Genomic DNA, 6,000 nt, shown 5'->3' with positions numbered 1-6,000 from the left:
AGTAAATTGTAGATTTGGGCAGCTACGTGGTGCAGTGGATAGAGTGCGGGAGTCATTAAGACTCATCTTTCTGACTTCAAATCTGGCCTCAGATACTTACTAGCTGTGCGACCCTGGACAAGTCACTTACCCTGTTTGCCTCAGTTTCTTTATCTTCAAAATGAGCTAGAGAAGAAATGGCAAACCACTCTAGTATTTTTGCCAAGAAAACTGCAAAAGGAGTGGCACAGAGTCAGACAGGACCGAATAACAACGACAACAAAAAAGTTTAGATAAGACATAGTCCCTTGTCTTCAAGGAGTTTATAGCCTACTAGGGGGATAGAATATATCATATATAGGTAATTTTAATACAAAATAATACATGATAACTTCATGAGAGAGGCAGTGGTATGCGGCAAAATGCACTGGCCAAGAAGACCCGGGTTCAAGTCCTGCCTCTGATACATACCGGTTTTATATCCCTGGACAAGTCACTTAACTTCTCAGTGCTCTAGACCAGTGATGTCAAACTCAAATAGAAAGAAGGGCCACTAAACTATGCACAATGATCCCTGAGGGCCACATGTTGACTTGGAAAACCATCTGTTAGCATTACTTGTGTTCTATTATATTTTATTTACTTTGAAACATTTTAAAATGACATTTTAATCTCTTTAGGGCCTCAGCAATGCCTGACAAGGCTGACGAGACATTTGACACCTCTGCTGCGGACAATTCTAAGAGTAAGTAAGACCGCACTGATGTAGATCCCACTCCCTCTCTTATTCCAAAGAAATCACAAACTCCCTGGTATGATGAATTTCATCGCTAAGGGCATATGGGAGATGCCAGAGAAATGTTATGTGAGGTTCTGAGTTAGAGGAAAGGTCATGATAAGAGGAATGGAGAAGACTTGATGGAGGAAGTAGTTTTTGAGTTGGATTTTAAAGACTGAATAGAAATTCAACAAGTAGAAAGTAATGGGGAAGCAACGGGTTATTCTAGACATGGGACGCAGCGTGAGTCAAAGGTGCAGAGGTGGGGAAATGGAGGTCATGTATGGACTTCATAAATTCACAGGATTTGGAACGAAAAGGAATCTTGTAGTCATTCAGTCATTTTTTTCAGTTGTTTCCAACACTTCTTGACCCCATTTGGAGTGTTCTTGGCAAAGATATTGGAGTGATTTGCCATTTCCTCAAGCAATCAGAGGATTCAGGAAAGAAAAGCAGACATTTGGCCTGCCCAGAAGCTGCCTGAGACCTTCTTGTGTTAGAAGAGAATCAACCGAGGGAACAGGAGAAAACATTCCTCCGTTCCTCCATTCTATGTCACAGACTGTGCTGTGGATCAACCGCAGGTCAGTCAGCAATATAGATCAGCCAATTAAACCACGGCTCTCTGCAGAGCTCAGCCAGGCAGTGATATTGATGGAGAGAGGCAGTGCCCGGGGTCTTCTACGTTCTTATCTGGCTCATTGCTACGTCTGTGACTGCTTTAGTACAAAATTCCTCCATCCAGCCCTGGTGGTACAGGCACCATTTTCTCATTTTATCTTTAACGGCTCCTCTCCCACCTAAAGTCCAATCTAAAGGAAATAAGAGAAATTAAGTGAGCTTTGCCTTTCAAACTCTTTATGGTCAGGTGATATAGGGAACAGAATGTACAGTAACATGCACAGGAAGTAGAGCTGGGAGAGATCTAAAAGGTCGTGGGCTGTGTAAGGTTCATGCACAGAGTCTGGTCTTCCTTTAATATACAGCTCAGATACCACCTTCTGCATGAAGCCTTTCCTATCACCCCAGCTGACCTCCCTCCCAACCTACTTTGAATTTAACTACTTGGTGTATATATGTATTTATTAACTTGATATTTATGCTAAATACATTTTCTATAGCCTTATATAGCCTTTCTCTCTCACTAGAATGAATTCTCCTTGTGAGAAAGGATCGTTTCATGCTTAGTACTGGTATTTCCAGTGCCCAGGTTAGTGCATGGCACAGAGTAGGTACTTAATAAATACTTGTTAATTGGTTGGTTGATGAAAACAAGTTTTCTTGAACCTCTCTGCGAATTCTTTGGCATCTGTTTTGCATGCTGAGCAAAGTGGCCTAAGGCAGCGGAGGTTGCCAATTCTTTGGAGATGAATATGAAACCTACAGGTGGGCGGCAAGGGGAGGCACCATTTGTACTAATCCCACTGGGATCTTTCCCCTCTATTAATGCTTCCAGTTCATGGTATAGTGGGAAGAGAATCATTATTTGAAGTCAGAAGTCTTGGATTCAATTCCCAGCTCTGCCATTTAATATCGACATGAGCCTGAGCAATTGACTTCCCCACCATGGAACTCAGTTTCATCGTATCTGAAACAAGAGGGTCCAACTCAACAATCTCTAAGGTTCCTTCTGATTCCAGATCCTATGACCTAGGAAGAATCAGGTGGCAGTCTGAAACCCCAGAGCATGGGAAATGGGTCAGGGAAGGGGGATTCTTCCAAAGAGCCCCTACCCTGGCCATCCCCACTCTTCCAGAGAATGGCATTTCTTGTGGTCACTGACTAGGCACTTCCCACTTTACATTCTGGCCAGGAACCAAAAAAGCAAAACCTTCCGGCAGAAAGGGAAGCTGTCAGAAGAGGAAACCCTTCCCCCACAGCAGCCCTGGAGACCTGCAGGACTTCTAATAAGCTCAGAAGGGACAACAGCAAGGGCTGGCTCTCCCAAGTTCCTGGGAAGGCCTTCACTTTGGTGTCAGAGGTTCAGGAGACTTGTAGTGACTGGGCATTTCAAGAAGTTTCCTTATTTGCATTCCTCACACATCTTGCTGACACTACCAGCTCTAACCCTGAGGTTCAAGGCCAGTTTATTCCACTGTCCTTAGGATCACACAAGAAAAGCTGGCTAATCCTCCACAGGTTTCCTTCTAAGGGGAGAAATAAGGGGTGGGGGAGGAGACAGGGTAGAAAGAGAGTGAGGATTTTTAAGTAGAGGATCCTGGTTTCTCAGCTTCCTTTGCCCATCTGTTCTCTCTTCCCTGACCCCTCCCCTCCATTCTCCAGCTAGCTGCTTCCTCTGCACACTGGTAGGGCTTGCTACCTAAGCAGTCCTGTCTACCTTGCTAGTTTCTGGCATCGGTAATACTATCTTATATTTAAAAGTTCATAGAGTGTTCTTGGATGATCACATTTGATTCCTTGTGCCACGGGCAGGGTAAATGTTATTTATCCCCATTTCACAGATGAGGAAAATGAGGGTCAGAAGTAAAGTAACTTCCCCAATGCCCCATGGTTATTAAGTAGGTGGAACCTAGCTCTAATGATTCCTGGTCCAATGTTCTTTTAACTACACCATGAATGTTTAGGGGTGTGCTGGAAGTACATCTGTCTAACTACTGAGACTATTTTCGAAGTAAACATATGCACTACCAGAAACAGCAAATGCTACAAATCAGGGCTTCATTGATTGTTTTGTTGATTTTTCTAGTTTTAAGAAATGGATGGAGAAAATGTTAATAATGCACATTAAACTTAACCACGTGCTGCTACATGGAGAGCCAGTTGTTAAATGTATTATAGCACATTCCCATCACACTGCCTTGGGGCAGCTAGATGGTGCAGTGAGTAAAGCCCTGGAGTCAGGAGGACCTGAGTTCAAATCCGGCCTCAGACACTTGACACACTATCTGTGTGACCTTGGGCAAGTCACTTAATCCCAATTGCCTTACCTTCCCCCCTCAAAAAAAAAAAACTAGCACACTGTTTCTGCTTTTCACCAGATGGATGCCTGGGGCCAAACACAGTGTGAGAGACTATAACTACCTCTTCCCCTCTTATCTGGGGCATGTAGATAATATAACCTATTTCAATAATTCAAGGATCCAAGTCAAATCCCTATTACTTGGGACAAGCCAGTGAAATTCTGGCATTGGGGTGGAGGATAGTGACATAGTGGAGATGATTCAGCATAAATATCTTTAATGTTCAGCATTAAAGTGCATTCTGTCATTTTCTTCTACTAGATGTATCTTGCCTACTCAGGTTAGATAACATCCTCAAGTTCCCACATTCCAATCAAACAGGCTTACCAGCTGGTGTTTCCTGAACATTCTATCTCCGACCTCAGTGTCTTTGCATAGACTGGTGTAATATCAATTAAGTTGGGTGTCTTCAATTGATCCTTAATAGGTGCTAAACCCCAGGCCCAAACCCCTATCTACTAGGTGCTAAGCCTATGTGGGTGTGAAGCCCTCAGGGTCCTAAGGGGAGTTACTAAGACCAGAGCCAATAGTAGGAGCCTGAGTTCTGGTTGCTCAGATGACAGTTGACGCCTAAAGAGTGTATAAAAAGCTAGAACAGAACTATTTGCTGGGGGCTCTCACTCTTGAAGGTATGTTGATGCAGAGACTCTAGGCAGCTGTGGTTAAGAGCCCTCCAGCTTGTAAACCCGGATGTTGGGACTTTGTCAAACTCTGGTAACTATGCATTGAGATTTGAATCAGACAAGGTCTGCGTGTTGATGTCTGTAATTTGTTTGTATTTGCTCTGAAATTCAGGGTGCTGGCTTTTTCCCCTGAACTAAGTGAATGATATTTGTATGCTGTATTAAAGTAAGTCTGGTAACCCCATGACGTTGTTTTCCTTAGTAAAGCAGATCAAAGAACCTGTGTTGGCAGCTTTCTGTGTGCTGGTTGTTGGCGGGTCTTACACCCTTACAGCAGCTGCTAGTAGACTGTTGCAATAGCTGGTTCCCCCACCTTCCTGTCTGAAATGTATGTACTCCCTGCCTTCTCCTCTTAGAATCCTTAGCTTCGAGACTCAGCTCAGGTACCACATGCAGAACCTGTCCTCCCTGACCCTCACCCCAACTTGCCCTAGTTGTTGATGTGAAAGACTCTCTCCCACCTCAATTTATTTTGTATTGACTTATCTCTGCACATTTTGCATCTTTTCCTCCACTCCTCACACCACCATGGAGCGTAAATTCTGTTTTTGGTTTTTGGCTTTTTTGGTTCTTGTATCCCAAGTAAAAGGGCTCTGCACAGAGTAGGTACTTAGATATTTGTTGAATGAATGAACAATCATATAAGTTTGTGTTCTTTGAGAACATGCCCATGGAGGATTGGATGTGGGAGATACAGTAGCCCTGATTTATGTTGTATAGCAGGCTGCTTGCTGCCTACCAAAGGATTTTGAGTGGACCTTGAAAAATGTAGAGGGTGTGAAACAGGCCTGCACAATGTACAGCCCTCAGGCCACTTTGGGGGCGCTGCAAGGGGCTAGTAGCCTGTATGTTTTGCAGGCCTGTTGTATAGCAAGGAACAGCCAGGATAAGACTAAAATTTTTCTGCATATACTTCAAGTGGATAATAGTAAAGACCTGATTGTATGTAAATAGATTAGTCTGATAAATATGTGCCAAGAATATTCCAGTACTGTACACAAAGGAATTGTAAGGTAATGAGATTAATTGTTGTTCACTTCAGGGCCATCCCACTCCTTTCCCTCCCACTAGAACCTGGTACTCAGACCCTCAGTCCTCACAACAACTAACACACACACTCCATAGGTGAGCGTTTGCTTTATTTCCTTAATCCCAAATCACTCTGGTCCCAGACTAAGCCCTATTTGGCCACTGTTTGGGCTCTGATTGGCTCAGAATGAATGCAAATAACAATTTCTGTTTTGACCATAAACTCTTCCCCTCCCACAATTTTTTTTAAAAAGGCTATTCTTTATCTCATTTTTTATTAAGCCTTAATCACTGAATGGGCACTACCTCAGTCAAACTGAGACCTGTTAAGGACCTTAGCCTGCAAAGGCAGGGTCCCCCACTGTATCCTGGGCCATCTCCAGTGGTCTTGATCCATATCTGGCCACTGGACCCAGATTGTTCTGGAGGAGAAAGTGAGGCTGGTGACCTTGCACAGCCCTCCGTCACTTAAATCCAATTCACTTTCATGTCATGGCATTACCTCCCTGATGACCCCTTTAAGAACGAAGGACAAACAGCAGCAGCAAGC

The sequence above is a fragment of the Trichosurus vulpecula genome, chromosome 2, assembly GCF_011100635.1.
Source record: "Trichosurus vulpecula isolate mTriVul1 chromosome 2, mTriVul1.pri, whole genome shotgun sequence".
Classification (NCBI taxonomy): domain Eukaryota; kingdom Metazoa; phylum Chordata; class Mammalia; order Diprotodontia; family Phalangeridae; genus Trichosurus; species Trichosurus vulpecula.
Note: the sequence above shows the minus strand (reverse complement) of the source record.